Genomic DNA, 25,979 nt, shown 5'->3' with positions numbered 1-25,979 from the left:
GCAGTGCCCTGAGAAATGCAAAGAATGCGGGAACATTGGAATGATTTAGCAGGAGAAAACATTATGGGAGTGCAGGACTTAAATGCAGCCTTCCCTCCACAGAGCCCATGCGTTTGAAATACCTTCCGAGTCGCCACTGACATTCCTCATGCACCATCATCTCATAGCAATACAAAGTCATATTCTGCAGGGCAAATAAACACGTTTCCTCTCTCCCCTCAACCCCTTTCCTCAATCTCAGCTTTTAAAATAAGATAAAAAGTCTCATTTCTTAAGCTTTATGACTCTGCTCCACTTGCAAGAAAGTCCTTGGTGCCCCTGCGCAGAACTGCTGACGTTTCAGGGGAATGAAGTGACCGAGCAAATTACTGCGAAGTCCCCAGGGCTTTCCAGATGGAAACTGCACTCGTTGCCGACGTGTTTGGAGGTGCAGAGACTTTTTTCCCCTTTGACGCAAGCGAGGGCTCCCGGTAATGGAAAAAAGGAGTCCGGTCTGTCACTTCGTCACTTCACGGTCCTGTGGCAAAGTGCAGGGGGGTTGTGGCCACCTAGGGCTGGTGGGGAAGGAGAGGGGCACTGGAAATTGCCTGAAACCAATTCCTGCACAAGGAAACTTCCAGAGGGGGCGAGAGCTGTGTTAGCGTCAAATATAATGAAGGGGCTTGCAAGGACACGTTGGCCTGGCCGAAATGCGTCCTTGGAAAGTGAAAATGCCTCTCATTTTCCTGGATGGATGTTGGAGAGGTGTGTTTGTGGCTTGTGCAGAAACCACTGGCCTTTGCGTGCCTGCAATCCAGCCTATTATGCAAAGGGTAGGGGGCACATCCATGGATAAACCCATTTTCGCCAATGGCATGTGGCCCCCCAAAAGTTCCCTATAAAGAGATGTGGCCCTTCCCGTCCCCTGGGAGATGCTTTCATGGTGCCCAGAGTCCAGTTCTGCAGCTACAACGCTTACACAGAAGGTAACTTAAAACGTACGGACACCCCAAACCCCACCACTGCCGGGTCAAAGGCAGAACAGCTATGGAAGGGTGAAGGGGAACCAATGGAGTTTATTCCCTGTGAACTCCAGTAAGCAATGGCAGAGGCACTGGGCTGGGCTGGTGGGGCAGAAGACAGGGAGCCTGAGAGTAGGTAGCACCAGAGCAACTAAGTCCAGTTTTGTCCTCACTGTTAAAATCTACAAGTGCAACACCTGGAATTAAGAGGGAGGAACAGGGCTGAGCGATATCAGGTTTTCAATGTTGTGAAGCATCACCAGCTAATCATTGCGATACATCACCATGTTGAAAAGGAAAGAACACTTCCGCTGGCCTTGAAAGGCACCAGGGTGAAGTCACTGGGGCCAACGCCTGGCGCAGGGATGAAGGAGGCAGCTCGCCCACTCGGTCGGAGAAGCTAAGGCAACAGCTGGCAAGTCCCACTCGCAATATACTGCTGGGTCAAAATACCATTGCGATCTGGCCCTCAAACCTGGATGATGTACCAATCCATTGCCCAAGCCTAGGGAGGAAACTGGCAGACAGGGCCACCCCCCTGTCAGTAAGTGAGTGGCTGGCTGAGGGCAGGCTGAGGTCAGTGGGGCAGGGCCCCCATTTGCCCCAGTGGACCTGCCTCCACGATGCACAGTGAATATGCGAGCACAAGAGTTCCCTGCCAAATGTTAGCACAAGCTAATCAAGTGCACCAGACCCCTGGAGTCCTTATGGCCTTGAGGCAGGCCTCTCCAAGGTTGCTTTGTCCCAATACGGGCAAGAAAGGTTCTCAGAGAATGTGTAGTCTATTGGGTCCAAAATTAGCCTCTGGAAAGATCTGTGTTTGGGTTGTTCCCAAAACTACTCAGCCTGTCCTGAAAAGATAGCTGAGCTAACAGCTTCGACCATGACTGAAGGCCTACCAAGTGCGTTTGTATAAATTTCAGGAAGTACTTTAAACATTTACACAACAAGTCATTTAAAGAGAAACCTGTTATGTCTCAAAAATGCAACCGCTAATCATTCTGGAGTTACCATCGGTCATTTCAGGCTTCCTTCCCCCGGAATATCTCCTTTTCAAGGACAGAAAATAAAAGAATTGCTAAGGAATCTTCCTTTCTGGGCTTGAAACCTAACAATCTATATTCACAATGAGCCTTATAGGAGCCTCCAAGACAGATTTCGCCAACCTGTTGCCCTCTATGTGTTTTGGATGACACCTCCCATCACAACAACAGCTGGGTCTGGTGGAAGCTGTGGTCCAGAGCATCTGGAAGGCACCAGAGTGCTAAGAACAGCTGCTCCTTGGAATCAAGAAACATCAAAACCTGCTTGTGGGTTCGTGTTTCTCTGGCCCCGGAGACTATATCAGAGAAGGGCATTCATCCTTGCATGCTTTATAGAATTCGCAACCTATTCAATCTCCTGCTTCTGTCCACAGGAGGGGAGCAGCCTGGGATGCTGCAATTTGACCAGAATTCTGCAAAGAAAAGAAGATGGACAGAGAGGAGGGCCAACAGTCTGGATGCTGGGTAAAGGCAAAAAAAATAGCCCCGTTTCACGATTTCCTTAGAAACGAGGAAACGTATGTGGCTGCAGGTTCAAAGCTTCTAGCAGGGCCCAATGTGGGGCAAGAGAATGTGAGAAAAGCCTGAGTGCTGGATCAGGCCAAGAACCCCTTCATAGTCCAGCATTCTGTTCTCACAGTGGCCAACTAGGTGCCCCAATGGGAAGCCCCCACTGTACTTTTCAGAACCTCCAGGCCTGCCGGTTACTGGGCCTAGCAGAGTCTGACTGGGCAAGGAATGGGCTCTCCTCTTTGGGGTCACGGCTTCCGATCTGCTAGGCCCATCTGTCCTGACAGTGGAGGTAGAGCCACCGATGATAAAATTTTGTTTAATCCTCCTTTAAAGTTATTCCCATTTGCTACCATCACCACAACATCCAGGAGTGAATTCCGTACATAGCATAACAACCAATTTACTAGGATCTACTGACAGTAGATGTTTATAGGATGAATTCCACTGGGAAACCCCATTAAGCCTTAACCAGAGAGCTTCAGCTGGCCATAATGCAACCTTCAGCTTTTATCAGGAAATACGGAGCATCTCGCAAAGTGGTGCCGCCAAGGAAATGGCTAGCCCTGAAGTAAGAACCCCATCAAAGAAAAGGAAATACGTGCCCAGCCTCTGCTTGATCATTTGCCTAACTCTCTTGACTTCCACCTGCAGGACTCTTCCCAAAAAAATGAGCAAAACTTGAAAGCCTCCACATCACATCATTCACTTGCAAGGAGGGCCCATCAGCTACGCTGGCATTCCAGCTGATGACATCATTGCAAAAGGAAGAAATCTGATTTCCGCCAGGGGGGAAACTAAGCAACTCTCAAAACAATCATCTGCACCCCAACTTTTAGGCAGCTGTTCTGCTTCCTCCATCAGGCTTTGTCTCAGGACAGTGTTCATTAACAGGGTGCCCTTAACGTGCAGAACCAACCAAAATGTCACAAAGTAAGTGAGCATGCTTTTGAGATCTCCAGAACCCTTCATCAGGCCGGATTCTGAACAAAGCAGTTTTCAGTATCAAAACTGGTGAAATAGGGGTGGGTGGGTCCCAAAGCAAGTTTTTAGTATTTAAAAGAGGAGCAAGAGCGATGATAGCGAAACAAACTACCTCGCAAGGCAGCTGGGCTTTCCTTCATTGGAGGTTTTTAAACAGAGGCTGGACAGCCATTTGTCAGGGATTCTTCAGCTGTGATTCCTGTATTGCAGGGGGTTGGACTAGATGAACTTTGGGGGTCCCCCTCCATCTCTTACAATTCCAAGTTTCCACTACCGGAAGACAGGACACAAATCAACAAAGGAAACAAACATTTCTGCATAAAGCAACTTGTCATCCAGGAGCACTGTCTCCCAAAATGACACTGAGGAATTTTAGCATCTTATCACTCCACAGGGACTTGCTCCTCAAAATTTGGTGCCACTTCTAAATATTTCAAATATTCTTCCAGCCATGGAAATTAGGGTTGTTGATGGAGGTGCCAGACTTGGGGTGGGGGTGGGGAGAGAGTGTACGAACACAAACTCAGCATACCAACATACAAATAACACACCCTGGACCTTCCAGATTTCCCGTTAAAAATATGAACCAAATCTTTGGGCACAGAGATGCTGGGGGGCTGGCTATACTCCAGCCCCACCAATATACGGCCAATGTTTGTGATGTGCAACAGGGAAATGGAAAGACCCAACCCACAGAGAGTTCACGTTATCAAATGCACAGCCAAAAACATGAGACAGGTAATCCTCTTCTGAATGAATGAACCTCGATTAGAGATAATGAAATATAGAAACGCACACATCCTCCTCCAAGTATTACATCACCATCGATTTCTAGATAGCTGGAATCTCCCGCTGATGGATTCATAGCCAGCTCCTCCCTACCAATCAATTTACAACTGCTGCAAGGTTGCTGAAACGCTGCCTCGTTTTCTACTTTTTTTTTCCTTTTATGAAGCCAGGATGGCTGCTCGTATATGCAAATGCGGTGCCGAAATCCACAAAAGATTCCAGCGCGCACAAAATACCGCTTTGGGAATTCACGTTACGCCCCAGGCAACATATGTTTACATTAATGTGAATGGGGGAAAGGCGCTCACAGAGGGGAGGGGGGGTGGAGAGCGCATGAAAACAGTGAGCATTTCAAAAGCAACAGACCCAGGAGCAGAGAGCCGAGGAGGCTAGGAGCGCCGAAAAAGGCCGCCGGGCAGCATTAAGGAACAAGCGAGGAACATGCAGCAGCAGAAACAAATGCCAATTCCAACTCCGCCAGGCCCCTCTCTGCGCGCAGAGTTTTGCTCCTGCCTTCGAGGGGAAAACTCATTTTCATAACCAGCTGTTTTTAATTGTGCATTCTTCGCAGCATGCCTAAATAAGCGGGGGGGGGGGGGGGGGATGGAAAGAACGCAGGGCTGATGGGGGTTTGCAGGGTTGGCGGGAGGGTGGGGGAAGAAGAAAGATCAGGGCTTTAAATAATTCTGGGCCGACTTAGACAAAAGTTGAGTGGGCTAGAACGACGCAGAATTTGCCACTCCAGCCCTGTGAAAAGAAATATCCCAATCTGCAAGCTCTTTTCTGGCAGTCTTGGCACAATTATCCTCACTTAAGAAGAAGAGAGGGCTCAGCGTCAGCATATTTAAGAACATGAGCAGCAACACAGCTATAGGACTCAACTCACTCCCTCCAGAGCCCCAGAACACAAAATGGCTGCCACTGGAGGAGCAGAAGGTCTTGCCCATGGGTAGGCAAACTAAGGCCCAGGGGCCGGATCTGGCCCAATCGCCTTCTAAATCCGGCCTGCAGATGGTCCAATGTGTTTTCACATGAGTAGAATGTGCCCTTTTATTTAAAATGCATCTCTGGGTTATTTGTGGGGCATATAGTTTATCCCCCCCCAAAAAAAATATAGTCCGGCCCCCACAAGGTCCCCTGCTGAAAAAGTTTGCTGACCCCTGGTCTTGCCAATACCGGCTGTCTCCTATACCCGAGAGAAAAGGACAACCGAATTGATCAAGAGGATTGAGAGACTGTCCTATGAGGAAAGGCTGCAGTATTCGGGACTTTTTTACTTTAGAGAAAAACGTGAGGAAGACGCAACACAACACAAGTTTACAAAATTATACCTAGTATGGCAAAAGTGGGCCGAGAAAATTTTTGTCCCTCTCTCCTAACATTTCATTACATTACACAACATTACAGCTCATGAGAATCCAATGAAGCTAAATGTTGGACAATCCAGGGCAGGAAAAAGATCGTTAAACTATGGAACTCTCTCCCACAAGAGGCAAGGATGGCCACCAGCTTGGATGGCTTTAAAAAAGGAGTAGGCAAATTCATGGAGGACAAGACTATCAATGGCTGCCAATAACAATATGGCTATGCTTTGCCTTCATAGTCAGAGGCAGCATTGCTTCTGAATCCCAGTTGCTGGAAACGCCAGGAGGAGAAAGCTCAGGTCCTGCTTGCGAGTTTCACACAGACATCTGGTTGGCCGCTGTAAGAACAGGCTGCTGGACTAGAAGGGCCGCTGGCCTGGTCCAGCAGGCTCTTCTCATGTACAGTGGTACCTCGGGTTACAGACGCTTCAGGTTACAGACTCCGCTAACCTAGAAATAGTATCTCAGGTTAAGAACTTTGCTTCAGGATGAGAACAGAAATAGTGCAGCGGCGACAGCAGGAGGCCCCATTAGCTTAAGTGGTGCCTCAGGTTAAGAACAGTTTCAGGTTAAGAACGGACCTCCAGAACGAATTAAGTTCTTAACCCGAGGTACCACTGTACTTATGACTTTGCACCAATCCATTAGCAACAAGAACCAGGAAGAACGGCAGAGGGCACGTAACAGTCTGAGTCACATTTCTTAGAGCTAATGGCTCCCAGTTGTGGCATCTGGTTGGGGTAGGGGGAAAATAACCAACAACTTGATGACAGGAGTCACCAGCAAGTCAGAACATCCTGGCCAATAACATTATTTTATTTTGTACATTTATCACCCACCTATCTAATGTCAAGAAACCCCAGGGGGAGGGGGAGTCCATGGGGTTGCCCATCCAGCCACTGCTTGCGTGAGTGTTGGGAGGACCGCTCCCTCTCCTGCCAACTCCATCCGGCCTAGGGGGCGGGGCCTGCACTCGCACCCACAGCATAAGAGGCCTGAGAGAGGCCTCCGGGACACGGCTGCTGCTGCTGCTGCTTGCGTGAGTGTTGGGAGGACCGCTCCCTCTCCTGCCAACTCCATCCGGCCTAGGGGGCGGGGCCTGCACTCGCACCCACAGCATAAGAGGCCTGAGAGAGGCCTCCGGGACACGGCTGCTGCTGCTGCTGCTTGCGTGAGTGTTGGGAAGACCGCTCCCTCTCCTGCCAACTCCATCCGGCTTAGGGGGCGGGGCCTGCACTCGCACCCACAGCATAAGAGGCCTGAGAGAGGCCTCCGGGACACCACTGCTGCTGCTGCTTGCGTGAGTGTTGGGAGGACCGCTCCCTCTCCTGCCAACTCCATCCGGCCTAGGGGGCGGGGCCTGCACTCGCACCCACAGCATAAGAGGCCTGAGAGAGGCCTCCGGGACACGACTGCTGCTGCTGCTGCTGCTGCTGCTTGCGTGAGTGTTGGGAGGACCGCTCCCTCTCCTGCCAACTCCATCCAGCTTAGGGGGCGGGGCCTGCACTCGCACCCACAGCATAAGAGGCCTGAGAGAGGCCTCCGGGACACGGCTGCTGCTGCTGCTGCTTGCGTGAGTGTTGGGAGGACCGCTCCCTCTCCTGCCAACTCCATCCGGCCTAGGGGGCGGGGCCTGCACTCACACCCACAGCATAAGAGGCCTGAGAGAGGCCTCCGGGACACGACTGCTGCTGCTGCTGCTGCTGCTGCTGCTGCTTGCGTGGGTGTTGGGAAGACCGCTCCCTCTCCTGCCAACTCCATCCGGCCTAGGGGGCGGGGCCTGCACTCACTGCCACAGCATAAGAGGCCTGAGTAGCTACCGGCAGCAATGGACAAAATGGTTTTAAATGTTTTAATCGCTTTTAATTTGCAGCACTTTAAATGGTGGTTGTTGTTTTTTATAATATTATATTATTTCATTATTTTATTTTTGCTTGGGGTGGGATAAGCACTGAGTCAGCACTATTGTTTCTTGTTTTGCTTTGTTTTGTTTTGTTCTGTTTTGTTTTATTATTATTGTTATTCTGTTAAATTATTATATAGTTTGTATTTTGCCTTTTAAGGGGGAGGGTCATGGCTGCCTGGGAGTGGGCCTCAGCCAATAGATTGGGTGGGGCAGGTTCCACAGGGGGAGATGTATTGGGACACCCGATCTCGGTGATCACGGGCAGGAGGAGGAGTTATGCTAAGACCAGACCATGTCATTACCGAGGAGGCAGGTTTAGTCGTTGTTTGAGGACTATCCCTGCCTCCAGGTCTGGTCCTGACCGGAAGGATACAGTAATCAGCAAGGGAAACCCACATGACCTGAAAGTGTTGCTGTGCAATGCCAGGTCAATGATGAATAAAACCGCTGCCATCCATGACCTGATTGTGGATGGAGGATTTGACCTGGCATGTGTGACAGAGACCTGGTTGGATGAGGCAGATGGGCCTGTCCTTGCCGCTGCTTGCCCACCAGGTTTCTCTTACGCACAGCAACCCAGGTCATGTGGGCGGGGAGGGGGGGTTGCAGCGATTTTTAGGAAGTCATTAGTCTGCACCAGGCGTCCTATTGGGAAGACCCAGTTTTCTGAGTGCATGTTCTGGAAGTTGGGCAATAGGGGCAGTACAGGATTCCTACTGGTGTACCGACCTCCCCGCTGCACCAAGGATTCCCTGCCCGAGCTGCTTCAGGTCGTGGCGGATATACTCCTGGAGACACCTAGCTTGGTTGTCCTGGGGGATTTTAACATCCATGCCGACACAACCTTACAAGGGGCAGCTCGGGACTTCGTGGAAAGCATGGCCTCCATGGGGCTGTCCCTGAATAAGTCTGGCCCAACTCATAGCCACGGACATGCCTTAGACTTGGTGTTTACCTCTACGGATGTTGGTGATCTGACATTAACTAAAAGCGAAACAAAAGAAGTGCCATGGTCAGATCACTTCCTGGTGCAACTGGACTTCTCCGCAACCCTTCCCCTCCGCAGGGAGGTGGGACCGATTCGGATGGTCCGCCCCCGCCACTTAATGGATCCAATTGGCTTCCAGAGAGTGGTAGGGGATGCTTTATCCCAAGTTGATGGCCTTTCAGCTGATTCCCTGGTGGCACGCTGGAATGCGGAGTTAACCAGGGCTATTGACTGTCTGGCTCCGAAGCGCCCTCTCCGATTGCATGGAGCCCGGACAGCCCCGTGGTTCTCCCCGGAGCTGAGGGTGATGAAACAATCGTTGAGACGGCTAGAGCGCCGGTGGCGGAAAACTCATTCTGAATCAGACCGGACACGGGTTAGAGCTCAACGTCGAGCCTACCAAGTGGCAATGGCGACGGCGAAGAGGGCCTTCTTCGCCGCCTCCATTGCATCTGCAGAAAACAGCAGCAGGAGACTTTTTCAGGTGGTTCGCAGTTTATCGGAACCACCTGTACCACCGGGGCCTGGTAGGGACCCCAAGATCTCCTGCAATGCTTTTGCAAAGTTTTTTGCAGATAAAATCGCTCAGATTCAGAAGGAAGTAGACTCCACAGTGGGAGCAGGGCCAGGGCGGGAGAGTGCTAGAGTTCTGTCTGGTCCTGTTATATGGGATCAATTCCAATCTGTTACCTCCGAGGATGTGGACAGGCTGCTTGGACGAGTGAAACCGACCACCTGTCTTCTTGATCCTTGCCCATCCTGGCTGATAAAAGCGAGCCGGGAAGGGCTGGGCGATGGGCTTTGCAGGGTGGTGAATGCTTCCCTCTGTGAGGGAGCCTTCCCAGACCCGCTGAAAGAGGCAGTCATTAAACCGCTTCTTAAAAAAACATCTTTAGACCCGGCCAATTTGGCCAACTATCGCCCAGTCTCAAATCTTCCATTCTTGGGCAAGGTGATTGAGCGGGTGGTTGCTGAACAACTCCAAGCACGCCTGGAGGAAACGGACCATTTGGATCCCTTCCAATCGGGATTCAGGCCTCACCATGGGACTGAAACTGCCTTGGTCGCGCTGGTTGATGATCTCCGGCGGGCTAGGGACAAAGGTGAGAGCTGTTTCCTAGTTCTGCTGGATCTCTCAGCGGCCTTTGACACCATCGACCATAACATCCTTCTGGACCGCCTAGAGGGGCTGGGAGCTGGGGGCACTGTTATACAGTGGTTCCGCTCCTTCCTCCTGGGCCGTGTTCAGAAAGTGGTGGTGGGGGATGAGTGTTCAGACCCTTGGGCCCTCACTTGTGGGGTACCTCAGGGTTCCGTCCTCTCCCCCATGCTTTTTAACATCTATATGAAGCCGCTGGGAGAGATCATCAGGGGGTTTGGACTGGGTGTTCATCAGTATGCAGATGACACCCAGCTCTACCTCTCCTTTAAATCAGAACCAGTGAAGGCGGTGAAGGTCCTGTGTGAGTGCCTGGAGGCGGTTGGAGGTTGGATGGCGGCTAACAGATTGAGGTTGAATCCTGACAAGACAGAAGTACTGTTTTTGGGGGACAGGAGGCGGGCAGGTGTGGAGGATTCCCTGGTCCTGAATGGGGTAACTGTGCCCCTGAAGGACCAGGTGCGCAGCCTGGGAGTCATTTTGGACTCACAGCTGTCCATGGAGGCGCAGGTTAACTCTGTGTCCAGGGCAGCTGTCTACCAGCTCCACCTGGTACGCAGGCTAAGACCCTACCTTCCCGCGGACTGTCTCGCCAGAGTGGTGCATGCTCTGGTTATCTCACGCTTGGACTACTGCAACGCGCTCTACGTGGGGCTACCTTTGAAGGTGACCCGGAAACTGCAATTAATCCAGAATGCGGCAGCTAGACTGGTGACTGGGAGTGGCCGCCGGGACCACATAACACCGGTTCTGAGAGATCTGCACTGGCTCCCAGTACGTTTCCGAGCACGATTCAAAGTGTTGGTGCTGACCTTTAAAGCCCTAAACGGCCTCGGTCCTGTATACCTGAAGGAGCATCTCCACCCCCATCGTTCAGCCCGGACACTGAGATCCAGCGCCGAGGGCCTTCTGGCGGTTCCCTCATTGCGAGAAGTGAGGCTACAGGGAACCAGGCAGAGGGCCTTCTCGGTAGTGGCGCCCGACCTGTGGAACGCCCTCCCATCAGATGTCAAAGAGATAAAGAATTACCTGTCATTCAGAAGACATCTTAAGGCAGCCCTGTTCAGGGAAGTTTTTAATATGTAATGCTGTATTGTTTTTAACACTGATTGGGAGCCGCCCAGAGTGGCTGGGGAAACTCAGCCAGATGGGCGGGATATAAATAATAAATTATTATTATTATTATTATTATTATTATGACCAGGCCCAGACCTGCTTAGCTTCACCAAGGTGGTGGCTTCACAAGCCTTCAGACCACATCCTGGGGCTCTATCATGGGGTGGGGGAGCAAAGAAGCAAAGAGTTTGGAAAGGGTTTCAGTCCAGAGACTGGCCAGCTAACCAAAATAATGCTGGATAATTTCAAAATGGATCCCTATGTTTTCTTAGACACTCATAAATCTTTCAGTATCTGCTGCCCAAGCCACCTCCTTTGGGATAATCTCAACTTCCCTGAGAAGAGATGTGAGTGGCTAACCCAGAATTCACCAACCTGGCGCCTTTCCTGATGTTGCTGAACTACAATTCCCATCAGCCCCAGCCAGCACAGCCAATGGCCAGGGGTGATGGGAGTTGTAGTCCAAAACTGCCTGGCGAGCACCAGATTTGTCGCCTGCATAACAGTGATTTGCGAAAGGCCAGTTTGTGAACCCACAACCCAAGATAGCCTTCACAAGGAACAACTCCTAAGAACATAGAAGCCCTACGTCTTGGAAGCAAGAAGGAGCAGCTCTCTCAAGCTCTCTCAGTCGAACGCCAGGCACCTCTGCCCAGATTGCTTTGCATTCAAGAAGGAGCCTTGGCTGTTCCAAACACAGCTGAATCCAATTTCAGATCACCAGATTCATATCGGTGGCGCTGAAATGGAAAACACTAAGGGCATTCTCAAGTATGTGTGGCTGCAACAATCTGAAAACTTATATATATATATAAAAGGGGGGGAACGTATCCAGAGGAATTGCATGAAATGTTTCTACCAATAAACAAGCCAAGTACTTTCGCATACCTCTGTTGAGGTTGGCCTTTGGTGACAGGGAGAAGGCTGAGAGAGACATGGGAGGGGGGACACACTTAGAATGGGGGTCTTGGAAAATAAATCCGAACAGCTGGAAGGCATTGATGCGAAGGATTCTGCAATTCCAAGACCCATGCAAATGCACTTGTTGCAGAATTCCAGAAAAGCACCTCCGCTGTCCTTTTCTGAGTTTTCTAATGACTGAAAAGAACATGCTTCTTGTTCCTATATGTGCAAAGGTCATATTAAAACAGGGGTCAGTAAGGTTTACCTCGCCTGGGCCGGTTCACTCCTGCAGAGATCACTCCGTGGGCCAGAACGCGTCTGTGCAGACGCGATTTCCGGCGCTGTGGAAGAGAGTCCCTGCTCCACGCTGCACCACTTTAGCGCAGCGCACGGGGACTCACCAAGTGGGCGGCTCGGCTTGGGGGCAGCTCATGGGCCATTTAAACGACCCCTGTGGGCCAATGGGCTGCAGGTTGCTGACCCCTGCATTAAAACCTCACAAGCAAAAGTTTGACGATTTCTTCGTAGCTCTAGTTGGAGGCTCCCCAAGGCAGTAGGACTGTCAAGTGCTGCTCTACCCATAACTCCCACTACTCAGCACCCCTCACAAGACTGAAGAACAGGAGATGTGCCTGCTGGATCTAGTTCATCATCCTGTTCTTGTAGTGGCCTTCCAGATGCCCATTATGGCAAACCTACAAGCAGCACCTGAGCACAAGAGCAGTCTCCGCTCCTGCTCTTCCCAGCAACTGGTATTCAGAAGCATTCCTGATTTTAAACACTGGCAGCACAGCATAGTCTTCATGGCTAGTAGCCACCGATAACCTTCTGCTCAATGAATTTTCTAATCCTCTATGAAAGTCATCCAAGTTGCTGGCCCTCTCACTGCCTCCTTTGGGAGTGAATGCCATAGTTTATAACTACCGGTATGTGCTGCAGGAAGAAATCCTTTCTGAAACTTCCAACTTCGCTGGATGTCCACTTCCCAGCCTGATCCACAGTTTCCTTTCACTTAACCCCTGCACTCACTGGCAAAGGACACATGACCCTAAGTGGACTGGGCAACACAGTCAGATAAGTGGGGTACAAATATGATGACGAGACCCCAAGTACTGTAATCAGGAGAAAGCTGAGTGTTTTTTTGATTTCCCCTTTTCATTTTTGCAATTCTATACTACGGTTACCAGATTTTTTTCAATGAATCCAGGGACACTTTTCAATTTCAATAGAAATGATAGGATTTTGTCAGGGGACTGATTTGTAAATCTGGGGACTGTCCCCAGGAAACAGGGATGTCTGGTAACCTTATTCTATACAGCCTATCTGGGATGTAAAATTGGGGGGGGGGTCTTAACAGGGAATGCTTAATCAGTGTTTCCAAGGAAAATACTGTGACTGTTTTCAGACAAGTGCCATTTGTGTCGCGATACCCATAACAACAGTGGTGCTTAACAGTGCTTTCACTGTTGTCCGTGGGCTACCAGTGGTCCACAAACAGGAAACAAGGGGCGAGGGGACACCAGTGGAGAAGAGCAAGAAGGGAAGACACCGAGACATCAAAGTCTGGAGAGAAGAATAAGGTAGGCAAACATTCCTCATGCCTTATCTAAGAGACCTTTGTTGAGAATGACATCCATCCAACTCTGGGGGAAGGATCATCCATACCTTTGCATGCAGAAACCTTTTGGAACCTCCAGGCAGGGCTGGGAATACTACTTGCCTGAACCCACCAAAGTTAATGCCGGCCAGCTAATGGGGTGCCCTCCAGTTCTTATTGGACTACAACTCCCATCATCCCTGACCATGCTGGCTAAGGCTGATGGGAGTTGTAGTCCAACAATATCTGGAGGGTGCAATGTTGGCTACCTCTGCTGTAGACAATATTGTGCTAGGTGCTTTGTATGAAGAAGTCCCCAGGTCAGTACCAAGCATCTTCTGGTATGCTGGGATCCATTTCATCTGAAAGTCTGCTTCCAGTCAGCATGGACTTTATTCAGCTAGATGGACCAATGGCCTGCCTCGATATAAGGCAGCTCTCTAGGTTCCTAGCTCTAAGGGCAGCTCTCGCCCCAACCATATCATGGGCATGGTGGCATGGGGATCCAGAAATTGCATGTGCTGTCACCCGGGGATAAGGAAGATCCGAGTCTTGGAAACCATTCCTGGAAAACAGTGAGCCCATTGCCCCCAACATTTTCCACAATAATGGCGTTTGCTAAATAAAAAAGCAAACCGAAAGGGGAAAACACACCCTGCTCTGAGGCGGAAAGGCAAGCTACAGCCAACAGCATTTCCCAACTGTAAAACAAGGTTCACTTTATTTATTATTTTGAAAACACAAATTACTTCCAAAAGCAAGAAAGCGGAAGGACACAGCCTGCCGGAGCTGGCCAATTGGCCGGCGCTGGGCCAATCCCATAAATGTTTGGCAGTCAGCAGAATACAGAGCCCTCTTCTATTGAAAAGGGGGCTAGTGACTGCTATCCTCCCCCCCCCCCCTTTGCATTCCCAGCGGATTCATAAAACACTTTTCAGATTTCAGAATGCACTTCCTCAGCCTGTCCAAGTTTGAAAGCAAAGCCTGGAGGAAGTGGTTGGTCTTAACCTTTTTTTTGCTATGGAGAGAGGTTGGGGGGGGGGGGATTTGAACTTCATCCACCAGCTATCATAGAATCTCATTGGAAAGCATCTTCAGACTGGGCATGAAACTCTAACCAACAGGGTGAAGGTCCGTAGCTCAGTGGTGGGGCATCAGCCTTGCATGCAAAAGGTCCCAGATTCCAACCCACACAGCATCTCCAGGTAGGGCTGGGAAAGACTAAGAACTGAAAACCCTGGAGAGTTGCTGCTGGTCAAAACTGACAACAGCAACTACAGGGATCCATGGTCTGACTGGTGCCTCTGTCCACACTAGACACTTAAAGCAGTATTATACCACATTAAACCATGGTGTCTTCCACCAAAGAATCCCAGGAGATGTACGGTAGTTTGCTAAGGGTTTGTTAGGAGACTTAGTCCTCTCCCGGAGCTAAAATTCCCAGGAGGAGGATCGATTGCTAAACCACTCTGGGAATCGTAGCTTGGTGAGGGGCTCTCCTAACAGCTCTCCGCACCCCTAACCAATTACAGTTCCCAGGATTCCTTGGGGGAAGCCATGACTGTTTCAAGTGGTATGATGTAAAGTGCAGATGGGACTCAAGCAGAGGGCAGCTTCTTATGTTCTGACACCATGAGTTTCCACCCATGCTTCTCTGGGCACAACCCTCCCTTTTGCTCATCTGCAGCTTCCACCATTTCCTACATAAAGATGTAGATTTCTACTCCTAACTTAAGAGCCCCAGGTGTGCACCAAGGTAAGCTTGCCAATGGAGGGAGTCACTCCCTTGCACATCCCTTTCATCAGTTGAATCAAAACTGCCCCCAGCAACAAAAACTTTGCTTTCAAGTGAGATGTGTTAGAAGGGTGCAAGCAGTGGCCTGGCTCACACTTATGGCTTTCTCCTCTTGGAGAGTCAATAAAGTTGAGGTGCATAACATCCAGGGACTACAAGGTTGGTGAAGGCTGCATTCAACTGTGTGCCAGGGAGGCAAGTGTGCAACGCAACCCAATGTATGTGCCCTCAGACCACTTGAAAGGATGCCAGGGGTGCAAGTGCTTGTGTGCCATGTTTAAGGATTTGATTTATTTTTCATAAAATTTATACACCATTTGATTGTTTAAAGAAAAGAAACATGACAGTGGTTTACAAAAAGAATAAAGCAATAATATTATCAGCAAAGGCAGTTAAAAGCAACAATTTAAAAGATTTATGTGTGTAGAATTTTGTAAGAATATATATACATACACACATACACACACACACACACACACACACACACACATATATATATATAAAATAATTAAAAGCAACTTTGAAGAGCAATGAAAATGCAAGTCTACATTCTACGTATCTGGGTAAGTTATGGGTAAATAAGATAGGCTGCCACCGCTCAAGAGATGCCAAGGGGAGTGTGGATCCAGGACAGGTGGACAGAGGGTTCTTGCTGAATAAGGCTCAAGAACTGAATACAAGCCCAGCCTCTGGGGCCTTCAGAGGCTGGGTTCCATTGGTTGCCAAACCAGCTAAAAACAAAGAGCCACGGGAAAGACTACAGCCAGCTACTGTGCCAACATCATCCCAAACTGTCTTCTTCTTAATGCAAATTAGGCATGAACCATCTGCCTCCAGATCTTGGGCCTGGCTTGGCACACACTACCACTTCTAATATCAGGGTGTGCCAAAATGCCACGGACTTCAAAGTGCTTGCTTGTAACAGCACCCAAGTGGCAAACCCAGCCAAGACAACAAGAGGCATGGCGAAAGTCGCGGAAGGCAAACAGCCCCCTTGAGCTCGATTGAGGTGGCCAATGCATTGCATTCCTCCAAATCCCATCAGCACCAGCCAGCATGGCCAATGGGAAGGGATATTGGGAGGTGCAGTCCAAACATCTGGAGGGCACAAGAATCGTAGAATTTTAGAGTCATCTAGTCCAGCCACCCTGTAACGCAGTAACCTTTTTGCCCAACATGGGGTTCAAACCCACAAGCCTGAGATTAAGAGTCTCATAGTTGTGGGGAAGGCTGACTTAGATGGACCAATCGTCTGACTTGGTCTAAGGCAGCTTCCTTCATAACTTCCACAATGGCTGCATTCCTTCCTCTGAATCAAATCCAGGAAAGCAATGCACAGTACAGCATCTTGGCACAGTACGATCAGATATTACATGGTGTGTGTGTGTTTCGGTTCCAAGGGTTCTATATATACACAAAAACGTGCATACTCAAAGGCCTAGGAACCCAAACCCCATGCAAACATCTGGGGGCTTTCGGAACTGGCACACCGGCTCCAGAAACCCTAGGATGCTCTTGCAAAATCGCACAGGGCTGCCCACATCCATGCTAAATTTTGCAGGAGCATCCCAAACCCAGCAAGAGGTGAGAGAGCAAAGCCATCTCCATGGACTGGGTGGTTGTGGGATTTCAAGCAGCCTTCAACTGCGCAAGTGGAATAAGCGTAAGACGTCATGGTACTGTATGTCCTACTTAAATCTTCTTTGCATCACCAATGGGCACGCAGAAATGCTTCTTTCCCAAACAAGAGACAGCTATGGCCGTTCAGATCCAGACATTTGTAAGGGGGCGGGGAGGGAGTCTAAGAAAGGCTTTCTATGCAAAGTACTTTTGTCCTGACACAAAAGCTAAACATCAGTTTGACACATTTCTATCCATCAAACCACCCTCAGAACTGGAATTTTTCCTCATCTGGAAAAGGTTAAAGCAGACCTCCCTCCTTCTCATGCTCTCTTTAGGTATATACCTTTTTTCAGATGAGCCATTCTCTGATTCTTTATTTAAAAAACTGAAATAACAAAGTGTGTGTGAACACAGCCAATGGAAAAGCAGGGTTGATGGTGGGCTGGTGTCCTGAGGTCTGGCTGATGGGTGTGTTCCTCCATCTATATATTCTTCCCTTCCTTTTACCACAACTAATCTGACCACCCCCATAAATCCGCAAAATGCAAATAGCAGGTTGCTCTGTACATTTTATAGATTTGCATAATACATTTCTGGCTTGGAAATGCAAATTATCTCATTGCAAACATTTCAGCTTCTTTGTGTTCCCTCTCTCTCTGAAGGGCTATATCGTGATGTATGGAGCAAGTTTGTTTTCTGCTACTCCAGAGTGCAGGACCCAAAACAATGAATTCAAATGGAAAGATAGGAGATTCCAACTCAACCTTAGGAAGAGCTTTCTGATGGCAAGAGCTGTTCCAACAGTGGAATGGACTCGGGATTCCTTAGCTGCAGTTCCTGCATTGCTGGGGTTGGACTAGATGACCCTTGGACCCTTTCCCAACTCTTGTGATTTCCAATTCTATGGTTTTACATCTGATTAGAGAGTAGGGGGGGATGAGAAAAGAATCTGAACAGTCTCAGGCCAGGTTCCTGAAAAGTTCAAAGCTGTCGGCAGCCGAACCAGGAACGGCCAACGCTGTATTCTCAAGAGCTGAATCGACACAAATGCCCAGTGTTCCAGGGCAGCAGGATTCAACCGCCAGAAATTCTTTGAAATTATGGGTGTTTCTCTGAAGTTCTCTCCCTTCAGTTTGTTTTGGGAGGGTTTTGATTTTCTGCCTTTTTTTTTTTAAGGTATTCTTCCGCCATCTCTGACTCTCCAGCCGGGGGGCCCCCTCCCCCCTCCTGAGACCCGAGCTTTCTCCAAAAAAGCAAATTGCTGAGTTTGGATTTGGCACCTCCAGGAAGAGGAGGCACCTTTGATGAATACCAAGCGGGCAGACTTCAATCACTTCAATGAGAGCTGTGCGTTTAATAAGTTATTTCCGTGGAAAAACCTTGGTCACAGAGTTTGGAGGGAAGGCTTATAAACGCCTCCCCCTCATCAAAGCGGCAGAGGGATGGGGCGGAATAGGGGGGGGGGGAGTTACTGTAACTCTAAATAACTTCTCTCCACAGGTTTCCAGAAGAACTCAAGAGTTTCTCCTATATTACTGACCTGGTTCCTAAGCACGATAAAAGAAAACAAACTTTGACCAGCAAACGCGTATATACCCCAGGACAAGGGTAGAGAGACCTCAGATGCAGGAACTGAATGTGGCCTCCAGGCATTTCTATCTGGCCCTCAGAACTTTTGTCATGACACTTTTCACCCTGAGTGTTTTGTCCTAGCAGGATATACAGTGGTACCTCGGGTTACATACACTTCAGGTTACACACTCCGCTAACCCAGAAATTGTGCTTCAGGTTAAGAACTTTGCTTCAAGATAAGAACAGAAATTGTGCTTTGGCGGCGCAGCAGCAGCAGGAGGAGGCCTCATTAGCTAAAGTGGTGCTTCGGGTTAAGAACAGTTTCAGGTTAAGAACAGACCTCTGGAACGAATTAAGTACTTAACCCGAGGTACCACTGTACAGTGCTGCCTCGCAAGACGAAATTAATTCGTTCCGCGAGTTGCCTCGTCTTGCAATTTTTTCGTCTTACGGAGCGCGGATTCCCCGGGTATTAACGGTTATACGAAAAAGGAAGCAAACCCGCAAGACGTTTTCGTCCTGCGAAGCAAGCCCATAGGGAAATTCGTCTTGCGAAGCACCTCAAAAAACGGAAAACCCTTTCATCTAGCGAGTTTTTCGTCTTGCGAGGCATTCGTCTTGCGGGGCACCACTGGACGTCCTTCAGCTCCCATATTGCCTCTTGGTTGTCCGGATGGAGAAGAGAGGTATGACTGTGTGTACAATCACAGAAGTAGAATAACAGAAACATAGAATTGTAGAATTGGAAGGGACCTCAAAGGTCATCAAGTTCAACCCCTTGTAATGCAGTAATCTTTCACCCAACATGGGGCTCGAACCCACAACCCTGACATTGAAAGTCTCTTGTTCTATTGTCTGCTACAAGCACTTTCGCCTCTGGCTCCACTCACTACTAGCTTGCATGTGGCCCTTGGAAGGCTGGCCAGAAAGGAACATTCCCCAGCCTTTACTTGCCTAAAAGCATGGGGTAGGGAGTTGGCCTGGGATGGCACCTTTTATTCTACTAAAGTTTTTTTTAGTATTTCTCATAGTCTGCTCAAGCTTCTAGTCCTCAAGGACGTGGGATCCATGATTAATGAAAGCACCTTTGAAACACACTATCTTGGCAAAGGGCCTCTCCTAGCCCTCCTATGCGGTGATCTTGCCAGCTAGCATGGATTTGACTGCTGATTGGCTTATGCTGAGGTTTTAAGATGCAGTTCACTGGCTTTGGGATTATGGGGTCAGCAGAAGCTGCACTATGCTGAATCAGGCCCATTGGTTATCAGCTCTGTCGAGTTTCAGACAAGGGGTAATTCCCAGATCTATCTGAAGGTGGCAGAGGTCCTTCTGCATGCAAAACAGATGCTCCAGCCATGAGTTGCAGCCCTTTCTGCTTGGAGAGCCTTCAGACAAAAAGCAGTGTAGAAACACACTGCTGCCATCATCACCATCATTCTCCCTCACCCCAAAAAGCCAACCAATGTGGTTCCAGGCAAATTCATCTTCCCAACTGACCACTTTTATAAACCACCTCTTGGATAGGAGATTGGTCCACTTCATAAGCAAAAGCATGTTCCACTATTGTGGGTGGTGGCAGCCCCTCCCCTGCTGGTCCAATTAACCAATGCACGCCCGCCCCCCCCAGCCACCAAACCTGGTGCCCTCCAGATGGGCCTGATCCATCAGGGCTCTTGTAATGTTCTTAGGGTATGTTTCAAAGCCCCCTGCCTCATCAGTGGAGCTTGGAGCACAACATCTAAGAGAGGGTCCAGTAGCGGCTCTACCTCCTAGGTCTGCCTTCCCCAACCTGGTGCCTGGAGGACACACAGCCAAGAGAAGGCTATTCTAGGGCAAGTCACATTCTATTCTAGCTTTTTGCTCTAGACCAGCTCTTAATTGTTGATGGGACGGCAGCTCTGGACACTGAGATCCAGCGCCGAACACTGAGATCCAGCGCCGAGGGCCTTCTGACTGTTCCCTCATTGCAAGAAGTGAGCCTACGGGGAACCAGACAGAGGGCCTTCTCGGTAGTGGCACCCACCCTGTGGAACGCCCTCCCTTCAGGTGTGAAGGAAGGAAGCAGTTATCTTATCTTTAAAAGACATCTGAAGGCAGCCCTATTTAGGGAAGTTTTTAATATTTAATGCTGTATTGTTTTTAACACTCGATTGGGAGCCACCCTGAGTGGCTGGGGAAACTCAGCCAGATGGGCGGGGTATAAATAATAAATTATTATTATTATTATTACTATTATTATTATTATTATTAATCCCAGACAGCATGGCCAATGCTCAGGGTTGATGGGAGCTGCTGTCCACCAACATCTTGAAGGCCGCAGGTAAGCCCACCTGTGGCCCAGACAATCTTTTGTTGTTCTTGCTTGAGAAGGAAGTGTGCAGACATCGTCTGAGGCAACAATGCTTCCGAATACCAGTTGCTAGAAACTGCAGGAGGCGAGAGGACTCTAGTGCTCGGGTCCTGATTGCGGGTTTCCTACAGGTATCTGGTTGGCCACTGTGAGAACAGGATGCTGGACTAGAAGGGCCACTGGTCTGGTCCAGCAGAACATCTTATGTTCTTCTGGCTCCACACTTTTCAGGATTCTGGGAAAGCTTACACCACAATAACAGATTTTTGTTTTTGTTTTGAACCGCAAGAATAAAAACAGCAACCCTCTTGGAAATTAACACTTTTCCCCACTGCCTTGGTTGAATTTTTTTCTCATCAGGGAGAAAAGACTTTGGAGGCCTGAGAAGTCACTTTTGCCCGGAGCTCCAAACAGGGTTAAAAGTTTTGTGAAAACAAAGGGAAGGAATGTATTCTTGGAGGGGAGGGGAAGGAGATTCTCCCCCTCCTTTATTATTATTTTTTTTAAAGCAACAAAATTGCTCAGTCATGCTGTCGCTCTGCGATTTTCATCCAAAAAGGTTTATGGAATCGTTCGGGCCATATGGGGAAAGCGCCCACAAGGGGCAAAGAATTTTTACTTTTTTTGGAAGCGTACTGGAAAAGAAATGCCCTTTTATTTCCCATCGGCAAAATAGGTCCATAGAGGGAAAAATGTTTAATATGAAAACATCTGAACGAAGTATCCTCAGCTACTTTCTTTGCTTACTCTTCCCTCTTCCCCCACCATGCCTTTTTTTTTTTTCCTTCTAAGTACTACTTTTTGGCAACGGACACGTTACCTTGTCAAGAAGACTTTTTAGCCTGATTGTAACAGGGTACGCAGAGAGAGAAAGGCCAAATAACATGAAATGAAGGGGAAGCCCAAGGAGGGAAATCTACATCCTTTAAATAAGCATCGGGCAGAGATGCAACCGCTTGTAACAAAGAGGCCTCCTTCCTCCTCTCATAAAGGCCCTTTCATATTGTGTCATCATTAGGGGACTTCTCCTTTTGAGACAGGGGCTTCTATGCGATTGATTTATTTAACTTATTTATTAAATTTGTCAGTTCTGCTTTGCCACCCAAAGCGACTTACATTACAACCAAACATCAACGGACAATAAACCCCACAGACATACATTAAAACCAAGAGGAAAGAGAAGCACTTTAAAAGCATCCCATCCACTGGAACATCTATGAAACGAGCTCTCTCCCTCTTATAATATGTGGTTAGCACAGCTGTTATTCAACGCCAGTTAAAGACATACAGTGGTACCTCTGGTTATGGACAGGATCCATTCTGGAGGCCCGGCCGTATCCTGAAAAGTCTGTAACCAGAGGCGTCCTTCTGCACATGCACGCACAGCAAAACCCAGACGTATACACTTCCGGGTTTGCCACGTTCGCAACCCAAAGTTTACGTATCCAGAGGGATACATAAGCAGAGGTACGACTGTATTTATTTATCTGACCAGGCTTTCGGAAGGGGTGGACAGGAGGGGGCCTGCTGCACATGGATTAACACAAGAACAGCCCTGCTGGATCACACCAGTCCAGCATCCTGATCTCCCAGTAGCCAACCAGATGTCTGTGGGGAACCTGCAGGCAGCATCTAAGAGTAAGAGCCCTATCCCCTCCTGTGGTTTCCAGAAGCTGGGTTGATGGTCATTCTGCTGCAGCGTTGCGCTCTGGTTTCGTACAGTTCCTTTTTCAATCATTTTCATATTCATGCTATTGCTGTGAGCTGCCTGAACCAATAGAGCAGTGGTTCTCGACCAGTGGGTCCCCAGATGTTGTTGGACTACAACTCCCATCATCCCTGAGCTCTGGCCTTGCTAGCTAGGGGTGATGGGAGTTGTAGTTCAACAACATCTGGGGACCTACAAGTTGAGAAAGGCTGCAATAGAGGATAGGCCAGAAATCTATATAATAGGTCATGTTCTTTGGAATGGAACCTTGGGCCTGAGGTCTGAATGTGGCCCTCCACGCCATTCCATCTGGCCCTCAGAACTCTTTGGGGGCCACACACCCTCCCCAGCCTTGTATCACACCATCCTTAACTGCTTTTTCCCAGGCTGGAATGTGTCCTACAGGAGAAAATTTACATCCATAGCCCCACCCACTTTGCCACTCCCCCCCCCCACCGGCATGTGATTTCTCCATGCCTGAAGCATGCCCAGAAGAGAATGCACCTCTCAGGCTGAAAAAGGTTCCCCTCTCCCTCAATCTGGTTTGGGAACGCATGACCTTGCTGAACTTAAACCAATGCTTGGATGGAGGACGTGCTAGCAGCCTGCCCCGCCTGAAAGCCAGTAGTTGGGCGTGTCAAGACTAGGACACAGAGGATTGGGGTTCAAATCCCCACCAAGCCAGGAAGCTCACTGGGCGTGACCCCTAAGGTCACTGCCTCTCAACCTAACCTACCTCGTAGGGTTGTTGCGGGGATTAAATGAGGAGGGAGGGGAAGAAATCATGTGCGCCACTGTGAGCTCCTGGGAGAAAAGGTGAAATTATAAATGCAACCAACAACTAATAATAACTATAATTTATTATTTATACCCCACCCATATGGCTGGGTTTCCCCAGCCACTTTGGGCGGCTTCCAAAATAGTATTAAAATACAGTAGTCTATTAAACATCAAAAGCTTCCCAAAACAGGGCTGCCTTCAGATGTCTTCTAAAAGTCTGCTAGTTGTTCTTCTCTTTGACATCTGATGGGAGGGCATTCCACAGGGAGGGTGCCACTACCAAGAAGGCCCTCTGCTTGGTTCCCTGTAACTTGGCTTCTCGCAGTGAGGGAACCACCAGAAGGCCCTCGGCGCTAGACCTCAGTGTCCGGGCGGAACGATGGGGGTGGAGACGCTCCAAATAAATAAATAAATTCATTGGATTTCATGATGCCATGCTATTGTTGGGGCTACTAGCCACGATGGCTATTGCTCTGCCTCCACAGTTAGAGGCAGCAATGTTTATGAATACCGGTTGCTGGAAACCACAGGTGGGGAGAGGGATCTTAGGCTCAGATTCTGCCTGTGGGCTTCCTTTTCGGGCTTCTGGTCAGCCACTGTGAGAACAGGATGCTGGACTAGATGGGCCACTAGCCTGATCCCACAGGGCTTGTATCCCAAGTTCTTAAAGGGGCATCCATGGGGCCACACCAGGCCAGCCACTTCTGCCAGAGACTGAACTCCACTGATGTTGCTCAAGTATGGCACGCTCAGGGTTAACTTCAGCTTGTCTCTTATCCTATATATATGTAATCCTCCCCACTGGGGAAAAGATAAATAGCCCACATTACACTCTTATGAAGAGTTGCGCCACTTGAAATTCCACGGTAGGAGATGGGAATATCCAGTTACACTACAATCTTGGTCACAAAGTGATCGTTATTTTGTTCCCAAAGAAAAGTTTAAACCCGCTTTCTTCTCCCGTCAACAACGCAGGGCTCAGATACCACAGAATCTAATCCGCCACCTTCCCCCTGGAAGCTCACAGCTATTGTGTGTTTTCATCTGCGGTTTATTTAAAGAGGGGGCTGTATGTGGAAATGGATCATTCCAAGACATTATTTTAGAACTGAAAGCACCGAAGTTTTCATGCTGAAAATTCATATGAGAGCCTTTGGCCCGGTGGTCAGAAGCTATATTTACTGAAGTTCCACATCTGAGTCACAAGCCAATATAGGCCAAGCCCCGATCCAAACGCCAGCTCTCCTTCCTGGGTTGTGGTGCTGGAGAAATATCTCAAATTCCTGCATGTCAGAATCAAATTTGTCCGTGCTCTCCCAACACTTCCTCCCCGCTCTCAGATTTAGCACCAAGAGGACAAAGAGGGCAGAGGAAAACCCTGGATTTCCTGGGTTGTTTCCTGACAGGTTCATAGAATAGGAAGGGACCCAAGGGTCATCTAGTCCAACCCCCTGCAGTGCAGGAATCACAGCTAAAGAATCCCTAGCAGATTACTATTCAACCTTTACTTAAAAACTTCCAATGAAGGAGCGTCCACCATTTTCTCACGGAATCTGTTCCACTGTTGAATAGCTCTTACCCTCAGAAAGTTCTTCCAAGGTTTATTCAGAATCTCCTTTGTGGTCATTTGAATCCCTCTGTAGCAGCAGAAAACAAGCTTGCTCCACATGACAGTCCTTTAGGGTATTCAAAGATGACTGTCATATCCTATACGGCTGAATCATAAGGGAACAGCACAAGTGAAACCTTAGCTGGTTCCATCTTCAGGTTTTCTCCTTGTCCAGAATAGGCCTCAAACTCTGCCAGCAGCAAGGTGGGTGTGGTATGGCAGAGGCACTTTCCTGACGCTGGCAATGCGGCTCCTGACCTAGATGGTGCCAAGGAGGTCAGTACTGCGGTATCAGGAATCATCCAGTGCTCCAACTGGTGCACCCACACAGCCCCTAACTCACTGCCACCCTGCCTAGCCCAGGTAAGTAATGGTGACACTGGTGTCAGGAAGACAGCTCCACCCCACAGCATGGATGGCTGAGACCTTTTGCTCTAACATAGTCATTCCCAAATTGGGTGGCACCCCCCCCCCCGAGGCAGGGATTACCTAGTAGGGCACTAAGAGGCAAGGAGGTGGCAGGGGGGCTCTGGAGGTACAAATGACCACCAGACTTTGAAAAGCTGATAGCACTGGATCAAGTTATTAATTTTGCTGGCCTAGTTAAGCAAACTAAATAGTTAATTGGATTTCGAATAAATGTGCAATTATTTGTTACTCCTTTGCATTTCATTGTCTTGTTGTCTTCCTTAGTGGATTGTGCAAACCACTATTCAGAAAGCTTTTTTTATAGGGTAGAGCAGGGAACCAAGGGGGTGGTGGCCCCAAAAAGGCAAAGGGACCCCGGACCATTAGGTCCAGTCGTGACGAACTCTGGAGTTGCGGCGCTCATCTCGCTTTACTGGCCGAGGGAGCCGGCGTACAGCTTCCGAGTCATGTCGCCAGCATGACTAAGCCGCTTCTGGCGAAACCAGAGCAGTGCACGGAAATGCCGTTTACCTTCCCGCCGGAGCAGTACCTATTTATCTACTTGCACTTTGATGTGCTTTCAAACTGCTAGGTTGGCAGGAGCAGGGACTGAGCAATGGGAGCTCACCCCGTCACAGGGATGCGAACCGCCGACCTTCTGATTGGCAAGTCCTAGGCTCTGTGGTTTAACCCACAGCGCCACCTGCGTCCCTTGATCTAACAGGTTACAAAGCGGCAATTGGAAGTCTCAAGTCTAGCCAAATCTGCTTCACG

At 49.1% G+C, this 25,979-nt stretch overlaps 1 protein-coding gene and 1 long non-coding RNA gene across 3 annotated transcripts in view; one reads left to right on the top strand and one right to left on the bottom strand.

The window, feature by feature from the left end:
- Positions 1–25,979, bottom strand: part of SMAD6 (SMAD family member 6) — a 61,442-nt gene that overhangs the window by 16,203 nt on the left and 19,260 nt on the right. The gene's annotated exons all lie outside the window — the stretch shown is intronic.
- On the top strand, positions 11,495–18,343 carry LOC307203539. 2 transcript variants are annotated; one of them, XR_013833270.1, is made up of 3 exons: positions 11,495–13,343; positions 17,955–18,125; positions 18,279–18,343. It is a non-coding gene; the product is annotated as an uncharacterized lncRNA (long non-coding RNA). The 2 variants fall into 2 exon arrangements; XR_013833271.1 differs by having other exon boundaries at positions 17,955–18,343.

This window comes from Podarcis cretensis (genome assembly GCF_951804945.1).
Source record: "Podarcis cretensis genome assembly, chromosome: 14".
In the NCBI taxonomy this organism is placed as follows: Eukaryota; Metazoa; Chordata; class Lepidosauria; order Squamata; family Lacertidae; genus Podarcis; species Podarcis cretensis.
The sequence above is the reverse complement of the archived record's forward strand: the minus strand, read 5'-3'. Positions and strand labels throughout refer to the sequence as shown.